Source organism: Mustela erminea, chromosome 11 (genome assembly GCF_009829155.1).
Source record: "Mustela erminea isolate mMusErm1 chromosome 11, mMusErm1.Pri, whole genome shotgun sequence".
In the NCBI taxonomy this organism is placed as follows: domain Eukaryota; kingdom Metazoa; phylum Chordata; class Mammalia; order Carnivora; family Mustelidae; genus Mustela; species Mustela erminea.
The window spans coordinates 21,642,624-21,668,852 of record NC_045624.1 but is presented as its reverse complement, the minus strand read 5'-3'; the positions used below and the strand labels follow the sequence as shown (position 1 = coordinate 21,668,852).

At 57.8% G+C, this 26,229-nt stretch overlaps 1 protein-coding gene and 1 long non-coding RNA gene across 4 annotated transcripts in view; one reads left to right on the top strand and one right to left on the bottom strand.

Annotated features, from left to right (window-relative positions):
• The window catches only part of COPG2 (COPI coat complex subunit gamma 2), a 116,076-nt gene that overhangs the window by 13,396 nt on the left and 76,451 nt on the right, over positions 1-26,229 (bottom strand). The window lies entirely within an intron of this gene.
• On the top strand, positions 1,672-25,288 carry LOC116569175. The gene is made up of 3 exons (XR_004276895.1): positions 1,672-1,787; positions 5,252-7,591; positions 24,036-25,288. It is a non-coding gene; the product is annotated as an uncharacterized LOC116569175 (long non-coding RNA).

Sequence of the window (26,229 nt, the reverse complement as noted above, 5' to 3'; positions counted from 1 at the left end):
CAGAGGTCATAGGGGAAAAGGGTGTCATGGAAGGGCACTAAAAAGTACACATTCATACCTAGAAAGGGCATTGAACGTGATGAGAAGAGCGGTACTGGGCAGATTATGGGCCAGGGGTGGGAGGGCAGGGAGAGGCAGGCATGGGGGCGCTATGCAGAAATGGGCGGATGGGACTAGAAGAGTCTCCTATTCGCTTTTTCTCAGGGACAAAAGTATCCTCAGTAATAATGGAAATAAAAGAGGAACAAAAGTTGCATGACTTACTACTATATGCAGAGACCATGAAAAAGTGAGAGTACAGTAAAACTAATGCATGACAGAGAAAACAGTCAAGAGTGACTAAAGGTGGTTGGACAGGGAATCTTGCAAAACTTATCACAGTATGGAAATCAAGGAGCTATGAAGGGTAAATGAAGGAAGAGAAAATGTCCAGTGGGAACAAGATGGAAATCTGGTGAGGGAGTTTAGAGTGTTTATCTTTTTGGAGCTGAGTTCAAGCTAGGCTCCAGTTACCAACAAGATCTAGAAGAGAAAGAAACAAAGGGTCCGGGAAAGAGAGCGGAGTAGAGGGACGAGGGATGGGAGGAAGAGGAGAGAACCGCCTGCAGAACGGCAGCGGGGAAAGAATGAGAGCTGCAGTAGATTTCCAAAGGTCTGTCGGAGACAGGAAACAGTAAGCACTTTGAAAACCAGTAAAATTAAACACTGGAATGAATGAGGCATGGAATAGGATATTAAGTAAAGAGAAAAGTCAGACTCAAGAATGACTCTTGATGACGAGGGAAGACAAATCCAAGAAATAAAAAAGTATAACTGTAAAGTAGCCTAGGCTTTGGGGCCCATCTGTGTCATAGTGTAAATACGGGGGCGACGCAGGAGATCCAAGGGCAGAGAGCCGGCCCGTGTCAGCCGCTGGGGCGGTGCTGGGCCTGGAGGACAAGCGTTCCCGGCCGCTGATGGAAGCAGGAGGCTAGAGGTGCGCGAGGGCGGGGCGCTGCCCAGGGAGTCCAGGCAACCTTCCATTGCAGTGATTCTCCCCGAGGGTGGGGGGGTGGTTTTCACCCGAGGGGGGCTGTGGGCACGGCCCCCAGGGCAGGCCTATCAGAACATCTGAGGGGGAGCAGTGCTCTGCTCAGTGCAAAAGCAAACCCAACAACACGCCCAGACGATGACGCTGATAGGCAGTCCTGGGGGTCGTGGGTCCTCGGGTGAGAATCACTGGGTGGAAGGGGCCGAGTGGAAGGCGGGCAGAGAGGTGACGCTTGAGTAGGTGAGCCCCCGGGCCAGGGTAGGTGACGGGGGAGGCCACAGAGTCAGGGCCGTGAGACGTGGGGGAGAAGGAGCCCGGCCCAGGCAGACAGCGAGCAAATGGATGTAGCCGAGAAGGCCTCTGGTTCGATGTGGGGATCGGGGTGGTGGGGTGGTGGAGGGTTGAAGGCTGGGGTTTCCTGTCAGTGGGTCGGGGGTGCAGACCAGCGGAGGACACTGGAAGAGGAAGGCGGAGGGAGACGGCAGTGGCTGGAGCGGGGTCAGCGCCGTGTGTCTGAGGCAGAGACGACTGACCTGGGCTGAGCGGCGGGTGCGGGATGGAGAAGGGCGCGCTCAGCAGAGGAGACCCCGAGTCCAGCGGGATGACTCCCAGAGGGTGGCTGAAGGAACGTCAGGTGGCTCAGGTCACTGTGCCGCGTGTGCAGGGGAGACGCCAAGCAGGAGGGGCGCTGAGCCGGGGCCCTGGAGCGGGGACAGGGGAGCAGTCTGCAGGGGTGGGAGAGTGTGGGAGAGCAGAGGTGGTCCACAGGGCGACAAGAGTGACAAAGGACAGGTGATGGGGCCTGGCAGGGAGGGCGGGAGAGGCTGGTGAGAGGATCGGGGAGCGCGCTATACCGAGAGGGCGGCACAGAGCCCAGAAGGAGTGGATGTGGAGAGACCAGGAGCCGGGTCCCCCAAGTGGGGACAAGGGCATGAGGAAGCTGGTGCGAGAGGACGACCATGGCCGCTGAGGACCATGGGGGAGAATAGGGAGGCCCGCGGAGGAGGAGATGGGAGAGGTCGCGGCCCATTTAGAATGCTGTAGACAACCGAGTCGGTGCAGGGGATGGTGACAAGACGGAAGGTCAGAGAAATGCACAGAGAATGACCTCCTCCCAAATGGTGGCCCTGAGAAGGTAGAGGGTTTAGCATGATTTCAGTGTCAGAGGGCCTCAGTATAGCTCACTGGGGACGGAGAAGCTGGTCACCTGGGGGTGGGGGTGGGGTGCGGCAGGGCAGGCCAAGTAGGGAGCAGATGTCAAGGAAAAGAGCTGGGACTCCCTCATGTGACAGGTGGTAGGGAGTTAGTCAGGGGAGTGGAAGGGAAGCAACAGGGACAGGCGGCAGGGGAGAAAGGAGAGGGCCTCACACATGCAGGGGCTCAGGATGGGTAGAGGAAGCGCCGCTGAAAAGGGGCAAGGGGGCAAGAAGGGTGGCATATGCAGCATTGAGAAGGGACGGCGGGAATGGCCAGGGAAGACCTCACACCCTGGGCATCCGACGACTCGGGACTCTCATGAACAAATGCGGAAGGGGCACGATGAGGTGGAAGGAAGGCATCACCGCACTGTCAGGCCCCACCTGGAGCCTGTGGCAGGTGGCCTCAGGGACACAGGACAGACTGCTGTGCCTGCCGTCCCAGGTGTGGAAGGCAGATACACTTAGAAACGCTGGGGGAGCATGTAGGAAGCAAGCGTCAGCTAGGCCAGGGGGCAGAGAGGGTGGGGGTCTAGTAGGTAGCAGCAAGACTCCACAGAGGAGGAGGGAGGACCGTCGAAACCAATGGGGTATCGGACCTCTCACTGAAAAGCTTGACCAGGTGGACAACAGAGGACCAGAGAGGGGGGGAAAGAGGGGGGCAGGCACATCCTAGAACCTGCATGCGGCGTTGCCAAGGGAGAAAGACCAAGAGGGAAGGAGGGATCTGGACAGTCTCAGTGGGGAGGGGCAGGGCAGCGCGATGGGCAGCTTGCGTCAGATGACCCCTCGCGCAGAAGGAACGGAAGCCGGGGAGGGGAGGGGAGGGGGGTGAGCTGAAAGTGCAGGCCTGGGGCGTAAGGTCCTGTGGGCAAGGGGTGGACTGAAAGGGAGGAGGCTGGAGGAACGGGGGATGGAATGAGGTTAGGAAAAGAGAACCTAAAGGGAAGAGGGAGGCCAGAGCTAGTGAAAGGACCAGATGAGTGAAAGCAGATGGTTTTACAGCAGACATGGCCTGCTGAGGGGATGGAAGGAGTGTGAGCTGAGAGCAGATCTCAGGAGGGAGCACACCCAATGGGGAAGGGATGAGCCATTGGGACTCCCTGACAGGCACTAGGAGCTTTGACATACACAGACGCTGGAGGAAAGGCTGGGTGCTTACCTGCACTGAGGAGGGAAAAGGAAGAAATGGGTTGTGTGAGGAAAGCTCCTGGGAAGGAATGTCAAAATGGGGCACTGTGGCAGCTGAACAGGTCACCTCCCAGAGACAGACTGGGAGACAATGATGGGAGGCACTTGGGAGGACACAGGACGGAATGTGCTGGGAGACAGACACCAAGAGGAGTAGTGAGAAGAGAGAAGAGTTAAGTAAGAATCCTGGCACAACTCAGGGGCCTACCAGAAGGAATTCCAGAGCGTGAGGCTAGACGGCTCCAGCAGAGGCATGGGAAGGAGGCACAGAAAAGGGCAGTAGCTGTGGGATCCTGTGGCCTTGAATGTGGTGGCAAGAATAGAACTTTTTGGCCACGCTCTTTAATATGGATCCGGCTAGGAGGGGATGGGGTGGGGAATGGGGTTTGGGTCCTGGTGGGGTGGCTTTGACTGGGTTGGACAGGACAGCAGGGTTGGGACTGACAGGAATAGGATGTGGGTGAGGGAGGGGGACATGAGCCATGTTCCAGGCACTGAGAAAACCATCTTCTTAAATGAGCTTATAGACTGATAACAAGTCAAATCTGAGCATGATGATCACAGGCTGAAGAGAGGGCAGAAAAGACCAGTAAATCCATCCGCAGAGGACAAGGGAGACAGCTGTGGGAAAGGCAGAAGGGAAGTGGGCTTGGCAGGAGTCACAGAGGGATGTGAGGCCCACAGGAGCCAGGCTCTGCAGGGACATGGTGTCACGGGTCTGAAACCAGGAGGGTAACGTAGGGAAGGAGACAGTGGCAAACACTAAGACCAGTATTGAACCAAAGATACTGTCCCAGTGCCTTGTGTCCTAAAGGGTGGGGGCGGGAGGGGTGTGAGGGTGAGGGGGGACGAGAACAGTGCCCTTGTGCACACTGGGGCTTGGGGCACATCAGTGTCAAAGAGTAACTACGGAGGGGATGTATGTGGTGGTTCCAAGAGGACAGAGCCGGGGCAATGTCCAAGTGTGGGGAAACGCTGGGAATTTGAGGCAGTGTCAGTGACAACTGGTGGGGGCCAGAGGTGCGTGAGGACAGGATGCAGCCCGGGGAGTCGGGGCAGCCTTCCACTGCGGTGATTATCCCCGAGGATGGGGGGGTGGTTTTCACCCGAGGGGGGGCTGTGGGCACGGCCCCCAGGGCAGGCCTATCAGAACATCTGAGGGGGAGCAGTGCTCTGCTCAGTGCAAAAGCAAACCCAAAAACACACAAAAGCAAACCCCAAAACACGCCCAGATGATGACACTGATAGGCGGTCCTTGGGGGTCGTGGGTCCTTGGGTGAGAATCACTGGGTGGAAGGGGCCGAGTGGAAGGCGGGCAGAGAGGTGACACTTGAGCAGGTGAGCCCCCGGGCCGGGGTAGGTGACGGGGGAGGCTGCAGAGTCAGGGCCGTGAGACGTGGGGGAGAAGGAGCCCGGCCCAGGCAGACAGCGAGCAAATGGATGTAGCCGAGAAGGCCTCTGGTTCAATGTGGGGATCGGGGTGGTGGGGTGGTGGAGGGTTGCAGGCTGGGGTTTCCTGTCAGTGGGTCGGGGGTGCAGACCAGCGGAGGACACTGAAGAGGAAGGCGGAGGGAGACGGCAGTGGCTGGAGCGGGGTCAGCGCCGTGTGTCTGAGGCAGAGACGACTGACCTGGGCTGAGCGGCGGGTGCGGGATGGAGAAGGGCGCGCTCAGCAGAGGAGACCCCGAGTCCAGCGGGATGACTCCCAGAGGGTGGCTGAAGGAACGTCAGGTGGCTCAGGTCACAGGACTGTCCCTGTGCCGCGTGTGCAGGGGAGACGCCAAGCTGGGGCCCTGGAGAGGGGGCAGGGGTGGGAGAGTGTGGGAGAGCAGAGGTGGTCCACAGGGCGACAAGAGTGACAAAGGACAGGTGATGGGGCCTGGCAGGGAGGGCGGGAGAGGCTGGTGAGAGGATCGGGGAGTGTGCGGTGCCACGAGGGTGGTACAGAGCCCAGAGGGAGTGGATATGGAGAGATCAGGAACTGGGTCCCCCACGTGGGGACAAGGGCGTGAGGAAACTGGTGTCAGAAGAAAAGCATGGTGTTAGGTAAGACAAGAAAGCACAGAGGGATGTGAAGAATGTGTGATGAATGTGGGAGACATGGAAGGAGGCCAGAGGTTGAGGAGGGAGAGGTAGTTGGCTGGGTAATTTTTAGAGAGAATCCTGTCAGGATGGGGTGTGTCTAGGTCATAGAGAAGTCTAGAGGAGGACCAACGTTCTCGAAAATGGCAGAGCTGAAAAGGTGGGGTGCCTAGTGGTGAGTCTGGACAGTAGGTTGATTCTGTACAGCACCCGGTGTTGAGGAAGGTGACCATGGAGGGAGGAGGGCTGTCTTGAAGGGAGCGGTGAAGAGACAATGGGATGTCACATGACTAGCACGTGATGGGGAGGTAGGACATAACATAGATGGGGAAGCAGAGGATCTCTCAGAGATAGGAGTGGTGAATAGGCCGAGGATGGGCCCAGAAGGTTCAGTCTACATCCAGCAGAGGGAGAGCAAGACAGTGAAGACTGAGGCAGCCACAAAGAGTGGGTCCATGGGATGTGAGTCATGTCAGGGAAATCGGTGGGAGAACGAGGTACAGGCAGTAGGGAAGAGGGGACGGAATCTCTTGAACACACCAGAGGGTCAGGGGCACCATGGAAAAGGGGAAGGGGTACAAAGAACTTCTAATCTGGGGACATCAGCAGATCTCGGGGGTGGCACAAAGATTGTCGTGTGTGGTACTGAGGCTGGACAGTAGCAAGAGAGCAGAGGGAAGATGCTACCACCTGGGTATAGGGATCCGGGGCTCTCAGGAGCAAGGAGGAACAGGGGACACAGGGACAGAGGTGACTGAGGAGTGTGGCAGCCCTGTGCATCAGAACAGGTACTGAATACAGACTGCTGATGGGAGACCTCAGGGAGTTCACGGTGGTCTCAGGGAATGGAGTCCAGTATGTAGGTCACACATATGCTTTGAAATGGGGGAGGAGCTAACAGGAAGCAATGCGTAAGTGACCTTTCTCAACAGTCACCAAATTCCTGCTTCTGCTATTCCAGGGTTGAAGGGTGGAATTCAAACACGTGGCTAGAGACTCCAACAGGGACTTTCAGCTGGGCAGGGGTACACCTTCAAAAACCTAAGAATGCCACAGGTTTGGTCCAGGAACATGATGGCGGCAGCGGAGGGGCCCAGGAGGAGAGCAAGGGGCGGGGTGGGGGGTAAGGTCTGGGGACACTTGTTTTAGAGGCTTCATTGGGTGGACAACTGAGGTGGGAAGCCTGCCCGGGATGGAGAGAGACAGGATGGGCTCAAAATCACGTGGCCGAGCAGGAAGGAGGGCGGACGGGCATCTGGACAGTGTCAGTGGGGTGTGCAGGGTGGGGGTGCCTCAGGGGACCCAGGGGAGAAGGAATGGAAGCAAGGGAGGTGAGGGAAGGAGCACGAGCTGGAAGTCCAGGTCTGGCATAAAGTCCTGTGTGCAAGGGCTCGACTGAGAGGGAAGACAGAGGAAGGAGGAAGGTGAGGTGGGGTGAGGCTAGGGGAAGGGGAGCCTCACACAGGGAGGCGGGTCAGAGCCGGTGGAAGGACCAGAAGAGCGACAGCAGATGGTTTCAGAGAGGACAATGGCCTGTTGAGGGGATGGAAAGAGTGTGAGCTGAGCCCAGGTCCCGGGAAAGGAGCGCTTCCGATGGTGAGGGGACGACCCAATGGGACTCCATGACAGGCTCTGGGGAGCTTTGAGGTGCACGAGTCCTAGGGAAGAGGCAGGGCGCTTTCCCCGGGCTGAGGAGGAAAAGGGAAGAAATGCAGCCTGCGAGAAAAGATCTTGAGAAAGACCCTCCAAAGGGGTCTTGATGGAGTGTGACAGAAGGGTCACGTCTCAGAGACAGGCAAGGTGAAGGGAGGCACCCAGGGGACGAAGGAGAAGGGAGACAGGCTGGACACCAACAGGGTGAGCAGAGAAGAGGGAGGTGGCAAAGAAGGCGTCCGGACCCGTCTCCGAGGTGCCCCCCAAGAGGAAGCTCAGAGAGGTGGGCCAGCCGAGGGCGGCCCGAGCGGTGGCAGGGGAAGGAGGGAAGAAGAAGAGGTGGTGGCAGGAGCTGCTCCCACGGCCTTGAATATGGTGGCGAGGGTAGATCTTTTCGGCCAGGCTCTTTACTACGGATCCGGAGGGGACGGGGTGGGAGGTGGGGCTGGGGTTGGGGCTGGGGTTGGTGTGGGGGCTGGGGTTGGGGCTGGGGTTGGTGTGGGGGCTGGGGTTGGGCTGGGGTTGGCTGGGAGGGCAGGGTTGGGATCTGTGGGCATAGGGGTGGGGAGGTGGGGGGGTGGGGGTGGGGATATGTGTTGTGCTCCAGGCACTGAGAAAAACATTCTTTAACTGAGCTTGTGGACTGATACATGTACAATGCTGGGGGTGATGACAGTCTGGGAACAGCCAGTGAATCCACCTAGAGAGGACACAGGCAAGATACACAGGAAAGGCGGAAGGGAAGTGGGCTTGGCAGGAATCACAAAGGTCCATGAGGACCACCAGAGGGCAAGGCTCTGCAGGGGGATGGCACCACAGGTCTGAAATAAGGAGTGGTAACATAGGAAAAGGATTAATGGCAATTGCTGGAAAGGACCAGGTTGGGACTGATTGTTGTCACCATGCCTGAGAGTCAACTGCTGGAGGCAGAGGAGGAGTAGGGGAAGGTGTGTGAAGAGAACAGTGCCCTTGTGCACACTGGGGCTCGGGGCACATCAGTGTCAAAGAGTAACTATGGAAGGGATGTATGTGGTGGTTCCAAGAAGACAGAGCCAGGGCAATGTCCAAGTGTGGGGAAACGCTGGGAATTTGAGGAACAGTGTCAGTGACAACTGGTGGAGGCCAGAGGTGCGTGAGGGCGGGGCGCAGCCCGGGGAGTCGGGGCAACCTTCCATTGCAGTGATTCTCCCCGCGGATGGGGGGGTGGTTTTCACCCGAGGGGGGCTGTGGGCACGGCCCCCAGGGCAGGCCTATCAGAACATCTGAGGGGGAGCAGTGCTCTGCTCAGTGCAAAAGCAAACCCAACAACATGCCCAGACGATGACGCTGATAGGCGGTCTTGGGGGTCGTGGGTCCTTGGGTGAGAATCACTGGGTGGAAGGGGCCGAGTGGAAGGTGGGCAGAGAGGTGACACTTGAGCAGGTGAGCCCCTGGGCCAGGGCAGGTGACCAGGGAGGCCGGGGAGTCAGGGCCGTGAGACGTTGGGGAGAAGGAGGCCGGCCCAGGCAGACAGCGAGCAAATGGATGTAGCTGAGAAGGCCTCTGGAACACTGGGGCTGGGTAAAGAGTTAGTATGCCAGAGTGGTGTTCTCAAAGCCTAGGATGCTTTAGCTGCAGGATCTAGAGAGACGGGAGTGGCTGCCAGAAGGAAGCTGTGTGTGGCACGGGAGCAGAGAGCACCTGAGGGAATGGCCCCACAGGAGGGCGGGGTGGCAGGGATAGGAGACAACACTGAAAGACAGCATCTGGGGGAGAGATGCCTGCTGGGGAGAGAGGGAAGAGAGGAGGGGTGGTCGGCAGGGCCCAGGGCTGTGTAGGTTGAGGCTAAGTGCTCTGATGTTTGCATGGCAGTGCAGGGGCCTGGGCAGGAGGGAGGACAGAGGACAGAGGATGGAAGGAAAAAGGAGAATTGGGAATAGGCTCCCTGAGAGCACTGTCAGAGGAGCATAAAGGGGTCTGCATGGAAACATGAAAGGTTCAGGGAGGGACATCTGTGGGGCCCAGGAGGACAGGACGGTATGGGTGCACAGAGGCGAGAGCACGGGCTGGAGAGGGGTCAGCAACATGTGTCTGAGGCAGAGACAACTGACCTGGGCTGAGCAGCGGGTGCAGGATGGAGAAGGGCGTGCTCGGCAGAGAAGACCCTGAGTCCAGCGGGACGACTCCCACAGGGTGGCTGAATGGCTCATGAATTAACTTAGACATTTTCTTTCCTTTGTACACATAGAGGCACAAAGCAGGTGAGACCTTTAGTCTGGGCTCAGGAGACAGGTTAGGTGTGAAGGCTTCAGGAGGTGGTCTAACAGGCGAGAAGACTGAGAAAGGGCAGGTTTGGGGCCTGGTAATTAGGGCAGGAGAGGCTTGTGGAGAGCACAAGGGACCACACTGCCCCAAGAGAGGGTTGAGAAAGAGCCAAAAGGAGGCTCTGGCAACTTTTGCCCCTGGTGGGACTGGTGTATGTAGATGCCCATAAAGGTAAATGAGTGTAATATGCATCAGGCAAGCCAGGAACTTGGGCCAGGGGGGGTCGGACGTCCAGGGTGCCTGAGGGGCCTTGTGATAACATTGGAGAGAACACTGTCACTGCAGGGCATGGTGGGAGGTGATGTGTCACCACACAGCCCAGAGAAACATGGACCTTTCCCCAGTGACAGATCTGAAAAGGTGGCACGAGTTGGGGTGACAGCAGATGGATTCAGCACAGCAGGTTGGGGGTGAGGAAGTTGGGAATGGGGCAGGCATTAGGGCAGGTCAGAAGGGAGCACATACATCAAGGAGCAGACCACTGAATCTATCCCAGGATGGCGGCCAGTGACAGAAGTAGGACGGGACATTGTAGATATGGCAGAGGGTGTCTCGAAGACAAGAGTGGGAGAAGAGGCAGAGGATGGGCTGAGCAAGGTACATTCTACAGCCCATGTGGGGAGGAGACAGTGGCATCTTGAGTAGCTGTGAGAAGGCAGTCTTCGAGAGTGTGCTGGGTCCGGTGAGTAGACAGGAGAAGAAGAGACAGGTAGCATAGAAGAGGGAAGAGAACTTCAATTATGCAAGAGACCCAGGGTTGATAAAGGGGGCCTTGCAAAAGGGGAAGGCATCCTGAGAAGCTCCCCATCTCACAGGGCAGTGGGACAGCATGTGCAGTAGGGAGAGCAGATGGGAGAAGCAGAGCAGAACCCCCACAGCCACAGGGGCTGAAAAGCTGGGAGCGTCAGGAGCAAGAAGGGAAAGGATTCAGTGAGGGGAATGGAACAGAGGAAACCACACAGTCTTGCACACTGAGAGGCTCTGCACAGAAACCACTAGCACGTAGCCTCAGGGATGCGGGATGGACTCCTGTGGATGGAGGCCAGCGTGGGGGTAGCAGATAGGTAATAGAAATGGTGAGGGAGTGGAGGAGGAATCAAGGCAAAGGTGACATTTTATAAGACCCAGTTCATGCTTCTGCTATTCTAGGGGGGCCGGCAAGGACAGAGGTCTGGTCTGCACAGAGCCTCCGCACAGAGAGGGAGGGTAGAAGACACTCAAAACCAGGGAATGTCCTACGTCTAGTCTAAGAAGACAATGTATGCACAGAAGGAGAGAGAAAAGCATGCCAAGAGCTTGGGGGTGGTGGGCTCTTGTTCACAATGTTTGATCAGATGCCTGATCTGGCCCTTGACAGAGGGGGCCAGGCAGAACGGGATGGAGAATGAGAGGTGGGTCTTACACCCTGCACTTGGGTGCTCAGAGAAGAATGTGGTTAAGAGGTAAAGAAGGCAGAGCAGGGATCTGGAACTTGACAATGGGGAGTGGGAGAGCATGAGTGATAGGAAGGGTGGAAGTGCAGGTCCAGTGTAAAGTCCCACGGGCAAAGGGTTAATTGTAAGGGAAGGGAGAGAAGGAAAGTGAGATGGGGTGAGGCTAGGGAAGAGGGAGCTTCATGGAAGGGTGGTGGTGAGAGCCAGTGAAAGGACCAGATGAGTGACAGCAGATAGTATCAGAGAGAACATGGTCTGTTGAGGTGATGGAAAAAGTATGAGCTGTGAGAGAGTTATAAAAGGAGATATCCCTATGATGAAGGGATGACGTAGTGCAGTTAAATGACAAAAATGAAGGAGCCTTAGAAGTGAGATGCATGAGCTCCAAGAAGAGGCAGGGGATGCATGAGCTCTAAGTCAAGGAGGGAAAAGGACGCAATACAGCCCACGAGGAAAGGCTGCAGGAAGGAATGTCCAAATGGGACCTTGACAGGAGGGCCATCTCCTCGTGAGACCAGGTAAGGGGAGGCACCCAAGGGTTGAAGGAAAGGAGAATGCAGTAGAAGGGGGACAAGGCGGATGCTAACACAGGGAGCAGGGAGAAGGGGGAGGTACAGTGTGCCCCCTGGCAGATCTCCCAGATGCCTGCCAAAGGAAGTTCAGATCTTGGTGCGAGCCAGTGCGATCAGAGGCATTGGGAAGGAAGGAAAAGGGGTGTCTAGCAGCAGCTGCTTATACATCCTTGAGTATTGTGGAAAGGGTAGAACTTTTCGGCCAGGCTCTTTACTACGGATCCGGTGGGGATGGGGCTGGGGTGGGAGGTGGGGGCTGGGAGTGGGAGGTGGGGCTGGGGTGGGAGGTGGGGGAAGGGGGTGGGAGGTGGGGAAAGGGGTGGGTGGGGGGAGACAGGGGAAGGGGTTGGGTTGGGTGGGGTGTGGGTCAAATTTTACTGGGTGGGTTGGGTTGTACTGGGTCTAGAGGGTAGGATTGGGATTAATGGGCTAGGGGTGGGGAGGGGTTGGGGTTGGGGTGTGTATGTCGGGGGGGACATGAGCCAAGCTCTAGGCACTGAGAAATCCATCTTTAACTAAGCTTGTGGACTGATTATACATCTAGTGTTGAGGCTGCTGACCACAGGCTGAGAAGGTAGGAAAGACCACTGACTTCCCCTGGAGAAGACAAAGGAGAGCAGCACAGTAAAGGTAGAAGGGAAAGGTGTGGTTAGCAGGTACATCCGTAGGCCGTGAGGACCACAGGGGCAAGACTCTACAGGGCGACAGTGTCACGGGTCTGAAATGAGCAGGAGTAACACAGGTAAAGGGATAGTGGCAAATGCGAAGAAAGACCAGACTGGACCAAAGATATTTCAGAATGCTTGAGAGTCACAAATGGTGAGAGAGTAAGAGGAGTGTGGCAGGGGGTGTGAAAAGAACAGTGCTTGTGACACTGGGATTTGGGGCATGTCACATGTCAACAAGTAAACACAAAAGGGAGTGTAATATGGTGGTTCCAAGAGGAAGAGTGCCAGAAGAGTGCTCGTGACAGAGTGGGGCCAGTGCTGGGATCTGAGGACGAAGATTCCGTGGCAGACAATGGACACCTATAGGTGCATGAGAAGAGATGGCAGCTCAGGAAGTCAGGGCTTTCAAAGTAGTGATTCTTCTCTAGGTTGCAGGGGAGGGGGGGAAGGGTTGGTTTTCACCTGAGGAGGGCTGCAGACATGGCCCCTAGGGCAGGGGGAGCAAAGCACTTGAGTAGGAGCGATATTCTGTTCAAAGCAAAAACAAACCCCCCAAAACACAAAAGCAAACCTCAGAACATACCCAGATGATGATGCTGATAGGTGGTCTTGGGGGTCGTGGGTCCTTGGGTGAGAATCACAGGGTGGAAGGGGCCGAGTGGAAGGTGGGCAAAGAGGTGACGCTTGAGAGATGAGCCCCTGAGCTGGGGTAGGTGGAGGCCACAGAGTGAGGGCCATCAGACGGGGGGAAGGACAGTGAGCAAATGGATGCAGATAGTGAGCAAATGGATGTAGCCGAGAAGGCCCCTGGAATGATGAGGGGAGTGCTGGGATTTGCTCTCAGGGTGGAAGGTGTGGAATGCCAGTGAGTGTCCCCGGAGCTGAGGACACTGGCGGACTAAAGCTGAGGAAGAGGGAATGGTAACCGCGAGAGAGCTGGGTTATACTGTGTGAGCAGAGAGCATCCGAGGGGACGTCCACACAGAAGGAAGGGGCAGACAGGATAGGAGACCGCACTGAAGGGGAGCATCCGTGGGAGATATGCCTGCGAGGAGAGGAGGAGGACTGGAAGAGGGCTGGGGGGTAGGACCCAGGGCTCTCTGCAGTGGACATGGAGTGCAGGGGTGTCAGGCTGGGGCTGGCAGGGACCAGGGCAGGAGGGAGGGCAGAGGGTGGAATGCTGCCCTGAAAGGGAGAAGGGAAGAGAACTGGAAACAGGCTCCCTAAGAGCACTGTTAGAGGAGCATAAAGGGGTCTGAATGGAAGCATGAAAGGTTCAGGGAGGGACATCTGTGGGGCCCAGGAGGACAGGATGGCGTGGGTGCACAGAGGCGGGAGCACGGGCTGGAGCGGGGTCAGCACCATGTGTCTGAGGCAGAGACAACTGACCTGGGCTGAGCAGCGGGTGCGGGATGGAGAAGGGCACGCTCAGCAGAGGAGACCCCGAGTCCAGAGGGACGACTCCCACAGGGTGGCTGAAGGAACGTCAGGTGGCTCAGGTTACAGGACAGTCTCTGTGCTGCGTGTGCAGGGGAGACGCCAACAGGAGGGGTGCCGCCCTGGAGGTGGGGCAGGCAAGCAGTCTGCAGGGGTGGGAGAGTGTGGGAGAGCAGAGGTGGTGCACAGGGCAAAAGAGTGACAAAGGACTGGTGAGGGCTTCTTCCAGCTGGGGCATGGGAGGCTTGTTCAAAGGATATTGCGTTGTACTTCACCAAGAAAGTAAGTTAGCTTGAAGGAGAGAGCTGTGAGGGAATTTGCCTCTGTTAGTGGACCAAGGGCATGAGGAAGCCCATGCAGAAGAAAGAACACACTGCGGGTCAGGCAGCAAGGAACTTGAGAGAGGCTGGAGGAGGCCAGGGGAAGATGGGGTGGGAGAGGTGGCCTGTTAAACTTTGGCTATGGCCGGGTCAGTGAGGGGCATTGGGGGGAATGATGAAAGGTTGGAGAAGCACTGATAAGGAACCACTGTCTTCAACATGGTGTACCTGAAAAGGCTAGGTGCTTGGGCCTGAAGAGGGACATAAGATGGATTCAGTACAGCAAATCAGAGTTGAACAAGCTGGCAACAGAATGAATAGGAGGCAGGTCAAGAAGGGAGTAGATGTTAAGGAAAAGACCATTGAGTCTTTTCTGTGAGTGGCATGTGGTACGGAAAGTAGGACAGGCTGTTGAAGGTGACCAAGAGAGTCTCTGGAAGACAAGAGCGGCAGAAAAAGCAGAGTGGACCAAGCAAGGTTCAGCCAGTCAAGCGTTGATATAGACAGTAGTCGTGGGCATCCATGAGAAAGCTATTTGGGGGCTGTGAGTTGGGTCAGAGAAGCCGAAGGGAAAAGAAAGGGACAGGCAGCACAGAAGAGGAGAGAGAAAGAACCTCATGAAGGTACAGGGCAGTCGGGATTGGTAGAGGGGACACCAAGGGGAAAGCAGCCTAGAGAGCTCTCAATCTAGGGACAGTGGATATCTTGGGAGGTTAGAGGGCTGGCATGTGCTGTACTGAGGCCAGATGGTAGGGACAGAGCTGAGCTGAGCCAAGCTGAGATGCCACAGACGGGTGTTTGAAGCCCTCAGCAGAAGTGGGTAAAAGGGTCAAAATAGGGTGAAACAAGAGACATGGCATTTTTGCACATTATGATGGACCCTGCACAGAAACCATGGCAGGGACCCTCAGGGATTTGGAATGGACTTACATGGAATTTTGTGAGCAGCAAATATGCTTAGAAATGGCAGGGTAGTGGGTGGCAACCAAAGCAGAGGTGACATTTTGCACCAAGTACTGAATCCTTCTTCTGCCCATCCTGTGGGGCTGGCAAAGGCATGAGGCCCAGAGACTCCACACAGGGAACTGGGAAGGAGGGGGACTCTGAAGATCAGTGGGGTGTCCAAGAAGAGAATGAGGGCAGCAGAGTACACAGAGGGAGACAGTAAGGGCAGGATAGTGGGGACCTAGGGAGCTTTGGTTTAGGAGCTGTGATTCAGTGGACAACAGAGGGGGTGAGGCAAAATGGGATACAGAGTGAGAGGAGGGCTTTAAAAGATTTTTTTTTTAAATTTTATTTATTTGACAGACAGAGATCACTAGTAGGCAGAGAGGCAGGCAGAGAGAGGAAGGGAAGCAGGCTCCCCACTGAGCAGAGAGCCCGACGTGAGGCTCGATCCCAGGACCCTGAGATCATGACCTGAGCCGAAGGCAGAGGCTTTTAACCCACCGAGCCACCCAGGTGCCTCAAGAGGAGGGCTTTAAATCCTGCATGTGGTTATTGTGAGGAACATGGCCAAGGGGGAAATAGGGGATCCAGCCCATGGCAGAGGAGAGAGGGAGGGCAAGGGCGATGGGCGGGGGTGTCTCAGGGGACCTGATGGAGAATGGAAGCTGTGAATGCGTGGGGAGGAAGAGGAGGAGGAAGTGGCAGGTCTGGTGTGAAGTCCCTTGGGCAAGGGCTTGACTGAAAGTGGAGAGAGAAGGAAGGAAGGTGAGATGGGGTGAGGCTAGGAAAAGAGAGCCCAAAGGGAAGAGGGTGGCCAGAGCCAGTGGAGGGATGGGAATGAGAGACAGCAGATGGCTTCAGGGGAGGATGTGGCCTGGCAAGACGATGGAAACAGTGTGAGCTGTGAGAGCAGGTCATGGGAGGGAGCACTTCCCGATGAAGAAGGGATGACCCAGTGCACCCACATGACAGGCATCAGGGATCTTAGAGATGAGATGCGTGGGTTCCAGAGAAGAGGTGGCCTGAGGAAGAGAGGAAGAAAAGTGTCCCACGAGGAAAGGCGGCAGGAAGGATGGCAGAATGGGGCCTTGTTGCAACTAAATGAGAGTGTCAACTCCCAGAGACAGATAAGGTGATGGGAGGCACCAAGAGGAGGAAGAAGTGTGACAGACAGGAGGAAGGCTGGACACTAATGGGGGTGGGGAGGGGAGAGGAGGGGAAGGAGAGGGAAGTGACGGGTTGAAATCCAGTCAGATTTCAGAGGTCCCAACCAGAAGGAAGTTTGGAGCTCGGGCTCCGCCAGTAGAAGCAGAGGCACTGGGTGAAGGGAGAGGAGAAGGGGTAGTCAGCAGTGGGAGTGGAGCCATAGCTGTTCTGTGGCCCTGAATACTGTGGTGGCAAGGGCAGAACTTTCTGGTGGGCTCTTTACCACTGATTCTGACAACATGTGAGGGAGGGTTCAGGTCTGCATGTGGGTTAGATGGGAGGGCAAGGTGAGCATTACTGGGTGCAGAGATGAGGGGGGCACAAGCTAAGCTCCGACACTGACAAATCCATCTCATTTGACTGAGAAGGGGGCTCATTTTGCGTCCTGTGTGGTAGGTGAAGGCTACAGGATGGGGAATTGGTGGGGGGGGGGGGGCGGGAGTGAATCCACCCAGGAAGGACAGAGAGAGGAGCTGTGGGCCAGGTGGAGGGAAAGGTCTGGTTAGCAGGTAACACAAATGGCCAGGAGCACCGGAAGAACAAGGATGTACAGTGGGACTGCTTCACAGATCTGATGAGAATGGGTACCGCAAGAAAAGGGCCAGCCGCAAGCATGGAGAAAGACTAGACCATGGAGAAAGACCAACACATGGTATCACAGTGAGTCATTAAGAGTTGGAGGAAGCGGGGAGTGTGCTGAGGGGATAAGGAGAGAATGAGGCTGGAACGCAGCCAGGGGTCGGGACGTGGCTGGCATCCGACTGTGGGCAGTGCTGGGACTTGAGGAACCCAAATTGCTGGCAAATGGCTGGAGGCTGGAGGCAGGCAAGGGGAGTGGCCACCCAGGGAGGCAGGTTGGGCTCTCACCGCAGTGATCCTTCCCTGGGATGGGGCGGTGGGCATGGGACACAATGGAAGCCCAAGAAAAGACTGAAGGGGTGAGTAGAGCTCTGTTCGAGACAAACCATAAGCAAATAAATAAGTACAGGACAAAAACCTGAGCTGCTGCTGCTGGTGACAGGAGTCGGTGCGTGCTAGCAGTCTTGGGGAAGAACTGCTGGGGGAAGGGGCAGAGTGGGGAGATGGGCGGAGAGATGAAGCCCGAGCAGATGAGGTCCCCATCAGTAAGGGTGGAGGCATCAGTCAAGACTGTCAGACCTGGGGTACGAGAACTCAAGACGAGGCAGTTGGCGAGGAAATGGATACAGCCCACAAGGCACCGGGAATGATGGAGGCTGTGCTAGGATCCGCCGACAACCTTGGGACTGGAGAGCAAAGGCGGTAGCCCAGAAGCTGAGGACACTTGAGGAATAAGACTGAGAGATGGAAGGAGCAACCAAAGGTAGTTGGGTTTTATGGACAGAAGCAGAGAGCCCTGTCCCTATAGGAAGGGACAGACAGGACAGGAGACTGCACTGAAGGGGAGCACCTGGGAGAGAGAAGCTTGGGGGAGGGGGGAGGGAGGAAGACAGGAGGGCTGGGCGGGAGGACCCAGGGCTCTCTACAGTGGACATGGAGTGCAGTGGTGTCGGGCTGGGGTTGGCGGGGGCCAGAGCGGGAGGGCAGGCAGAGGGCGGAATGCTGTCCTGAAAGGGAGAAGGGAGGAGAACCGGGAACAGGCTCCCTGAGAGCACTGTCAGAGGAGCATAAAGGGGTCTGAATGGAAGCATGAAAGGTTCAGGGAGGGACATCTGTGGGGCCCAGGAGGACAGGACAGCGTGGGCGCACAGGGGCGGGAGCACGGGCTGGAGCGGGGTCAGCACCGTGTGTCTGAGGCAGAGACGACTGACCTGGGCTGAGCAGTGGGTGCGGGATGGAGAAGGGCGCTCGACAGAGAAGACCCCGAGTCCAGTGGGATGACTCCCACAGGTTGGCTGAAGGAACGTCAGGTGGCTCAGGTCAGAGGACGGTCCCTGTGCCGCATGTGCAGGGGAGATGTCAAGCAGGAGGGCCACCAAGCCAGGGCCCTGGAGGTGGGGCAGGCAAGCGGCTGCAGCAGGTGGTAGAGTGTGGGAGAGCAGAGGTGGTCCACAGGGAGACAAGAGTGACAAAGGACAGGTGATGGGGCCTGGCAGGGAGGGCGGGAGAGGCTGGTGAGAGGATCGGGGAGTGCACTGTGCTGAGAGGGTGGCAGAGAGCCCAGAGGAGGAAGTGGACATGGAGAGACCAGGAGCTGTGTGCCCCAGAGTAAGCCAGAGGCATGAGGATGCCCGTGTAGGACAACGTGCACAGCACAGGTAAGACAAGCATGGAACCTGGGAGACACAGGAGGCCAGAAGGATGAGGTCATACAGGCGGTGGCTCATTGAAATGTTGGAAGACAGCCCTGTCAGCGGATCATGGTAAGATGATCAAAGTTCAGAGAGGAGCTTAAGGAAGCAACACCCTCCAAAATGGCGGACCTGAAAGGTCTTGGGCAAACTGGAACAAGAGACAGATTTAGTATGGCATGTTGGGGACAAAGGTGACAGCAAGGAGGAACAAGAGGGCTGGTCCAAATGGAGATGTCAAGAAAAGCTTGGAAACGTGCTGCATGACAGGCATGTGATGGGGAAGTGGGATGGGACGCTGAAGGGGAAGAGGTCTCTAGGAGAGCAGAAGCAGATGTGGGGGATGGGCCGAGCCAGGTCAGTGCGCAGCCGGCATGGAAAGAGAAAGACAGCCATGGAAGGTGGTCCTTCAGATGAGAGGTCATGGAACTCAGGAAACAAAGCAACAAGCAGCACGGAAGAGGGGAGAAAATCATGATGTACCAGGAACTCCGGGTCTGTAAAGGGGGGCACAACATAATAGAGGGAGGCTGAGGAGCCCCAATCTGGGGACAGCAGGCAGGAGGTGGGGAGAGGGTAGGAGGGCCACAGCAGGAACAGAGCTGAGTTCAACAGAGTTGAACACACCACAGTTCAGACTCCTGACTACCAGGGGCCCGCAGGGGCAGGTGGGGAAAAGAGTCCCGATAACTGAAGTGAAAAACAAAAGGGGCAACGCTGCCCATTAAGACAGACCCTGTACAGAAACCATGGCGGGTCACCTCAGGGTTGCTGAAGTGGGATCTCAGGTGGGTACAGTCCAATGTGTGGACAGCAAGTCTGCTTAGAAGTGGTGGGGGAGTGGGTAGGAACCAAGGTGAAAGGGAATGTAAGGAAGGAAGCCCTGTAACCCAGGGCTGAAGATGAGGGTTAGCATGGGGCGGGGATACCACACAGGGAACCAGAAAAGGGCTAAGACCTTCAAAACCAGTGGACTGTCACAGGTTTAGAGTAAGATGGTGATGAGGGTGGTGAAGGCGCACAAGAGGGGAGAGCAAGGGGCAGACGGCAGGGACTGGGGCTTTGAGGACCCCTTTCCTCTGGTGGACAGCAGGTGGGGGCGAGGCACAATGGGATGCAGATTGAGAGGAGGGTCTTAAGTCTACAGGTGGGTGTGGTGAGGGGAACATGGGAAGGAGGGAAGGAGGGCAAAGAAGGTCTGTACCATGTCAACCAGGAGTGGGAGATCAAACACAATGCACTGGGTGGTTCCTCACACCTGATGGAGAGAGGGAAGCACCAAAGTCAAGGGAAGAAAGAAGAGGAGGAAGTGGAAGAACTGGGGTGAAGTCCCATGGGCGAAGGCTTGACTCAAAGGGGAGACAGAGGAAGGAGGGGGAGGTGGGGTGAGGCTAGGGAAAAGGGAGCCTCACGCAGGGAGTGGGGTCAGAGCCAGTAGAAGGACCAGATGAGGGACAGCAGATGGTTTTAGAAAGGACAGTGGCCTGCTGAGGGGATGGAAAGAGTGTGAGCTGAGAGCAGGTCCCAGGAAGGGAGCACACCCGGTGGTGAAGTGATGACCCAATGAGACCCCATGACAAGCTCTGGGGAGCTTTGAGGTGCATAGGTCCTAGGGAAGAGGCAGGGTGCTCTCCCTGAGCTGAGCAGGGAAAGGGAAGGAATGCAGTCCGTGAGGCAAGATCATGGGAAAGACTGTCCAAATGGGGCCTTGATGCAGTGTGACTGGAGGGTCACACCTCAGAGGTGAAGGGAGGCACTGGGAAGGATGGAGAATGAAGTGTGGTGGAAGGGTGATGGGAGACCCAACAGGGGGAGCAAGGAGAAGAGAGAACAGGCAGGAATCTATGCAGGTCCCGGTGATGCCAATCTGAAGGAGATTTCCAGTGGTGGGGCCCTCCAGTGGGAGCAGAGGCAGGGGAAAGAGGGGGGAAAGGGCTGGCGAACAGTGGCTGCTCCTATAGTCTTGAATGTTGTGGCAAGGGGATAATTTTTGGCCAGGCTCTACTACGGATCCGGCGGGGTTGGGGCGGGAGGGGGGGATCGGGGCGGGAGGGGGGATCAGGGCGGGAGGGGGGATGGGGCGGGAGGGGGGGTTGGGGTGGGAAGGGGGGATGGGGTGGGGGCAGTACTTGGGTTGGGGTGTGGCATGGGTTTATGGGAGGGTAGGGTTGGGATCAGTGGGCATGGGGGTGGGGGTTGGGAAACATGAGCCATGCTCTGGGTACTGAAAAAAACATCTTTTTTAACTGAGCTTCTAGGCTGATTACACGTCCAGGTTTGAGGATGAAGACTATAGGCAGAAGAGAGGGCAGAAAAGACCAGTGAATCCACCTGGAGGGGACAAGAGAGAGCAGCTGTAGGAAAGGCGGAAGAAGAGTGGGCTTGGCAGAGTCACAGAAGGACGTGAGACCCACAGGGGCAGGGCTCTACAGGGACACGGTGTCACGGGTCTGAAATCAGGAGGGGTAACATACTGTAAGGGGCAATGGCAAACACCAAAAGAACAAAATTGGGGCCAGAGATATTGTCCCAGTGCCTTGTGTCCTAAAGGGTGGGGCGGGAGGGGTGTGAGGGTGAGGGGGGACGAGAACAGGGCCCTTGTGCACACTGGGGCTTGGGGCACATCAGTGTCAAAGAGTAACTATGGAAGGGATGTATGTGGTGGTTCCAAGAGGACAGAGCCGGGGCAATGTCCAAGTGTGGGGAAACGCTGGGAATTTGAGGAACAGTGTCAGTGACAACTAGTGGGGGCCAGAGGTGCGCGAGGGCGGGGTGCAGCCCAGGGAGTCGGGCGGCCTTCCACTGCGGTGATTCTCCCCGAGGATGGGGGGGTGGTTTTCACCCAAGGGGGGCTGTGGGCACGGCCCCCAGGGCAGGCCTATCAGAACATCTGAGGGGGAGCAGTGCTCTGCTCAGTGCAAAAGCAAACCCAACAACACGCCCAGATGATGACGCTGATAGGCAGTCCTGGGGGTCGTGGGTCCTCGGGTGAGAATCACTGGGTGGAAGGGGCTGAGTGGAAAGCGGGCAGAGAGGTGACGCTTGAGCAGGTGAGCCCCCGGGCCGGGGTAGGTGACGGGGGAGGCCGCAGAGTCAGGGCCGTGAGACGTCGGGGAGAAGGAGCCCGGCCCAGGCAGACAGCGAGCAAATGGATGTAGCCGAGAAGGCCTCTGGTTCAATGTGGGGATCGGGGTGGTGGGGTGGTGGAGGGTTGCAGGCTGGGGTTTCCTGTCAGTGGGTCGGGGGTGCAGACCAGCGGAGGACACTGAAGAGGAAGGCGGAGGGAGACGGCAGTGGCTGGAGCGGGGTCAGCGCCGTGTGTCTGAGGCAGAGACGACTGACCTGGGCTGAGCGGCGGGTGCGGGATGGAGAAGGGCGCGCTCAGCAGAGGAGACCCCGAGTCCAGCGGGATGACTCCCAGAGGGTGGCTGAAGGAACGTCAGGTGGCTCAGGTCACAGGACTGTCCCTGTGCCGCGTGTGCAGGGGAGACGCCAAGCTGGGGCCCTGGAGAGGGGGCAGGGGTGGGAGAGTGTGGGAGAGCAGAGGTGGTCCACAGGGCGACAAGAGTGACAAAGGACAGGTGATGGGGCCTGGCAGGGAGGGCGGGAGAGGCTGGTGAGAGGATCGGGGAGCGCGCTATACCGAGAGGGCGGCACAGAGCCCAGAAGGAGTGGATGTGGAGAGACCAGGAGCTGGGTCCCCCAAGAGGGGAGGAAGCCCTCAGAAGACCTGGGAGGATGAGGTGGTCGAGGTAGAGGCTCATTTGAAGGGCCAGTCAACCCTGTCTGTGAAGGGCATATGGAGATAAGAAAAGTCAGACGTCCAGAGAAGCACACACTGTCTCCAGGATGATAGCCACAGAGGGGAGAGTATTTGGGGTCGACTGGGGAGCAGATGCGTTTGGGACATCAGGCTGGGGACCAAAGCCTGGCCACAGAAGAGCACGAGGGCCGGTCAGAAGAGAGCAGATGTGAAGAAGAGACCACTGAGTCCATGGGAGGACCAGAAGGTGCTCGGGGAAGTGGGACAGGATGCTGAGGACGAAGCAGAGGGTTTCTGGAAGACAAGAGTAGACGAGGAAACAGAGGGCGGACTATGCGAGGTGCTTCTGCATCCAGTAGGGAGAGAGCAGCCCTGCAGGTAGTAGTAGGGTGCAGGCTGGGTCAGGGTGTCCACGAGCAGAGAAAGGGCAGGGAACCTCAGGAGTGTGCAAGGGGCTCAGTGGTGAAAAGAGGGAGGCGGCCTGGAAGCTTCTGTCGGGGACATCACCATGTCTTAGGTAGGGAGAGGACTGGTGTGTGTGGTGTTCAGGCCCAATGACAGGGGCAGAATGGAGATTCTGCAGGCTGGACGTTTGGAGACGGGGCCCCCAGAGCAGGAGGAGAAGGGGACTATGATACAGGTAAACAGAGAAGTGGGGGGCAGCACAGCACATGACGACAGATCCGGCCCAGAGACCTCTAGCAGGTCCCCTTCAGGGACTCGGGATGGACTCACGTGCTTGGAGTCCACTGTGTGGGTCGAAAAGATGCACAGAGTGGAGGAATGGGTGGCAACCGAGGCAGAAGGGAGAGTATGCAGCAGCCACAGAATCTGTGGGTGCTGCCTCAGGGGGCTGCAGGGCCGGCCTGGGGCAGGGACTGGACAGGGAGGGTACGAAGGAACTTCAAAGCAGTGTGGTGCCACAGGTTTGGTCCAGGAACATGATGGCGGCAGCGGAGGGGCCCAGGAGGAGAGCAAGGGGCAGGGTGGGGGGTAAGGTCTGGGGACACTTGTTTTAGAGGCTTCATTGGGTGGACAACTGAGGTGGGAAGCCTGCCCGGGATGGAGAGAGACAGGATGGGCTCAAAATCACGTGGCCGAGCAGGAAGGAGGGCGGACGGGCATCTGGACAGTGTCAGTGGGGTGTGCAGGGTGGGGGTGCCTCAGGGGACCCAGGGGAGAAGGAATGGAAGCAAGGGAGGTGAGGGAAGGAGCACGAGCTGGAAGTCCAGGTCTGGCATAAAGTCCTGTGTGCAAGGGCTCGACTGAGAGGGAAGACAGAGGAAGGAGGAAGGTGAGGTGGGGTGAGGCTAGGGGAAGGGGAGCCTCACACAGGGAGGCGGGTCAGAGCCGGTGGAAGGACCAGAAGAGCGACAGCAGATGGTTTCAGAGAGGACAATGGCCTGTTGAGGGGATGGAAAGAGTGTGAGCTGAGCCCAGGTCCCGGGAAAGGAGCGCTTCCGATGGTGAGGGGACGACCCAATGGGACTCCATGACAGGCTCTGGGGAGCTTTGAGGTGCACGAGTCCTGGGGAAGAGGCAGGGCGCTTTCCCCGGGCTGAGGAGGAAAAGGGAAGAAATGCAGCCTGCGAGAAAAGATCTTGAGAAAGACCCTCCAAAGGGGTCTTGATGGAGTGTGACAGAAGGGTCACGTCTCAGAGACAGGCAAGGTGAAGGGAGGCACCCAGGGGACGAAGGAGAAGGGAGACAGGCTGGACACCAACAGGGTGAGCAGAGAAGAGGGAGGTGGCAAAGAAGGCGTCCGGACCCGTCTCCGAGGTGCCCCCCAAGAGGAAGCTCAGAGAGGTGGGCCAGCCGAGGGCGGCCCAAGCGGTGGCAGGGGAAGGAGGGAAGAAGAAGAGGTGGTGGCAGGAGCTGCTCCCACGGCCTTGAATATGGTGGCGAGGGTAGATCTTTTCGGCCAGGCTCTTTACTACGGATCCGGAGGGGACGGGGTGGGAGGTGGGGCTGGGGTTAGTGACAGGACTTGGCTTTGATGGGGCTGGACATGAGGGCAGGATAGGAGCAATGGAGAGGGGTGTGGGGAGACATGGGCAGACTCCAGACATAGAGATAAGCCCGTTCTCAAACTGAGCTTGTGGACTGATTCACACCCAGTGTTGAGGGCGACGAGCGCAGACTGAAGAGACGACGGGGAAGACTGGGGAGTCCACATGGAGAGGACAGGAGAGCAGCTGCCAGAAAGGCAGAGGGAGAGGTGCGCTTGGCAGGAGTCACAGAGGGACGTGAGGGCCAAGGCTCTGCAGGGGAACGGTGTCCTGACATATACCAAGAGAAAAACACTAGAAAAAGAGACAGCCACCAAGAGCGTCAGGGCAGGGGTCAGGAAGAGAACAGTGCTCTAGCGCACATTGGGGTTTGGGTTAGGTCACATGTCAGAGAGTAAATACGGGGGGGACGCAGGGGATCCAAGGGCAGAGAGCCGGCCCGTGTCAGCCGCTGGGGCGGTGCTGGGCCTGGAGGACAAGCGTTCCCGGCCGCTGATGGAAGCAGGAGGCTAGAGGTGCGCGAGGGCGGGGCGCTGCCCAGGGAGTCCAGGCAACCTTCCATTGCAGTGATTCTCCCCGAGGGTGGGGGGGTGGTTTTCACCCGAGGGGGGCTGTGGGCACGGCCCCCAGGGCAGGCCTATCAGAACATCTGAGGGGGAGCTGTGCTCTGCTCAGTGCAAAAGCAAACCCAACAACACGCCCAGACGATGACGCTGATAGGCAGTCCTGGGGGTCGTGGGTCCTCGGGTGAGAATCACTGGGTGGAAGGGGCCGAGTGGAAGGCGGGCAGAGAGGTGACGCTTGAGCAGGTGAGTCCCCGGGCCAGGGTAGGTGACGGGGGAGGCCGCAGAGTCAGGGCCGTGAGACGTGGGGGAGAAGGAGCCCGGCCCAGGCAGACAGCGAGCAAATGGATGTAGCCGAGAAGGCCTCTGGTTCGATGTGGGGATCGGGGTGGTGGGGTGGTGGAGGGTTGCAGGCTGGGGTTTCCTGTCAGTGGGTCGGGGGTGCAGACCAGCGGAGGACACTGGAAGAGGAAGGCGGAGGGAGACGGCAGTGGCTGGAGCGGGGTCAGCGCCGTGTGTCTGAGGCAGAGACGACTGACCTGGGCTGAGCGGCGGGTGCGGGATGGAGAAGGGCGCGCTCAGCAGAGGAGACCCCGAGTCCAGCGGGATGACTCCCAGAGGGTGGCTGAAGGAACGTCAGGTGGCTCAGGTCACTGTGCCGCGTGTGCAGGGGAGACGCCAAGCAGGAGGGGCGCTGAGCCGGGGCCCTGGAGCGGGGACAGGGGAGCAGTCTGCAGGGGTGGGAGAGTGTGGGAGAGCAGAGGTGGTCCACAGGGCGACAAGAGTGACAAAGGACAGGTGATGGGGCCTGGCAGGGAGGGCGGGAGAGGCTGGTGAGAGGATCGGGGAGCGCGCTATACCGAGAGGGCGGCACAGAGCCCAGAAGGAGTGGATGTGGAGAGACCAGGAGCCGGGTCCCCCAAGTGGGGACGAGGGCATGAGGAAGCTGGTGCGAGAGGACGACCATGGCCGCTGAGGACCGTGGGGGAGAATAGGGAGGCCCGCGGAGGAGGAGATGGGAGAGGTCGCGGCCCATTTAGAATGCTGTAGACAACCGAGTCGGTGCAGGGGATGGTGACAAGACGGAAGGTCAGAGAAATGCCCAGAGAAGGACCTCCTCCCAAATGGTGGCCCTGAGAAGGTAGAGGGTTTAGCATGATTTCAGCGTCAGAGGGCCTCAGTATAGCTCACTGGGGACGGAGAAGCTGGTCACCCGGGGTGCAGGAGGGCAGGCCAAGTAGGGAGCAGATGTCAAAGAAAAGAGCTGGGACTCCCTCACGTGCCGGGCAGGCGGCAGTGAAGTGGAGCAGAGCCCGTGTCTGAGCACAGTGATCCTGCACAGTGTGGAAAAGAGAGTGACAGTGGAGTCAGGCCGCCACGGCAGGGTGTGTCGCGGGAGTATATGGGACAAGAAAGGGACAGGCGGGTGGAGGAGTCTTCAAGGGCTCAGGTTGATAAAAGGGCATCAGGGAGAATGGAACAGTGCGATGAAGAACTCCCCATCCGGGGACACAGGCAGCTCTGGGGGCGAGAGGAAAGGCTTATGTGGTATTGAGGCCAGAAGGCAGGAGCACGCTAGGAAAT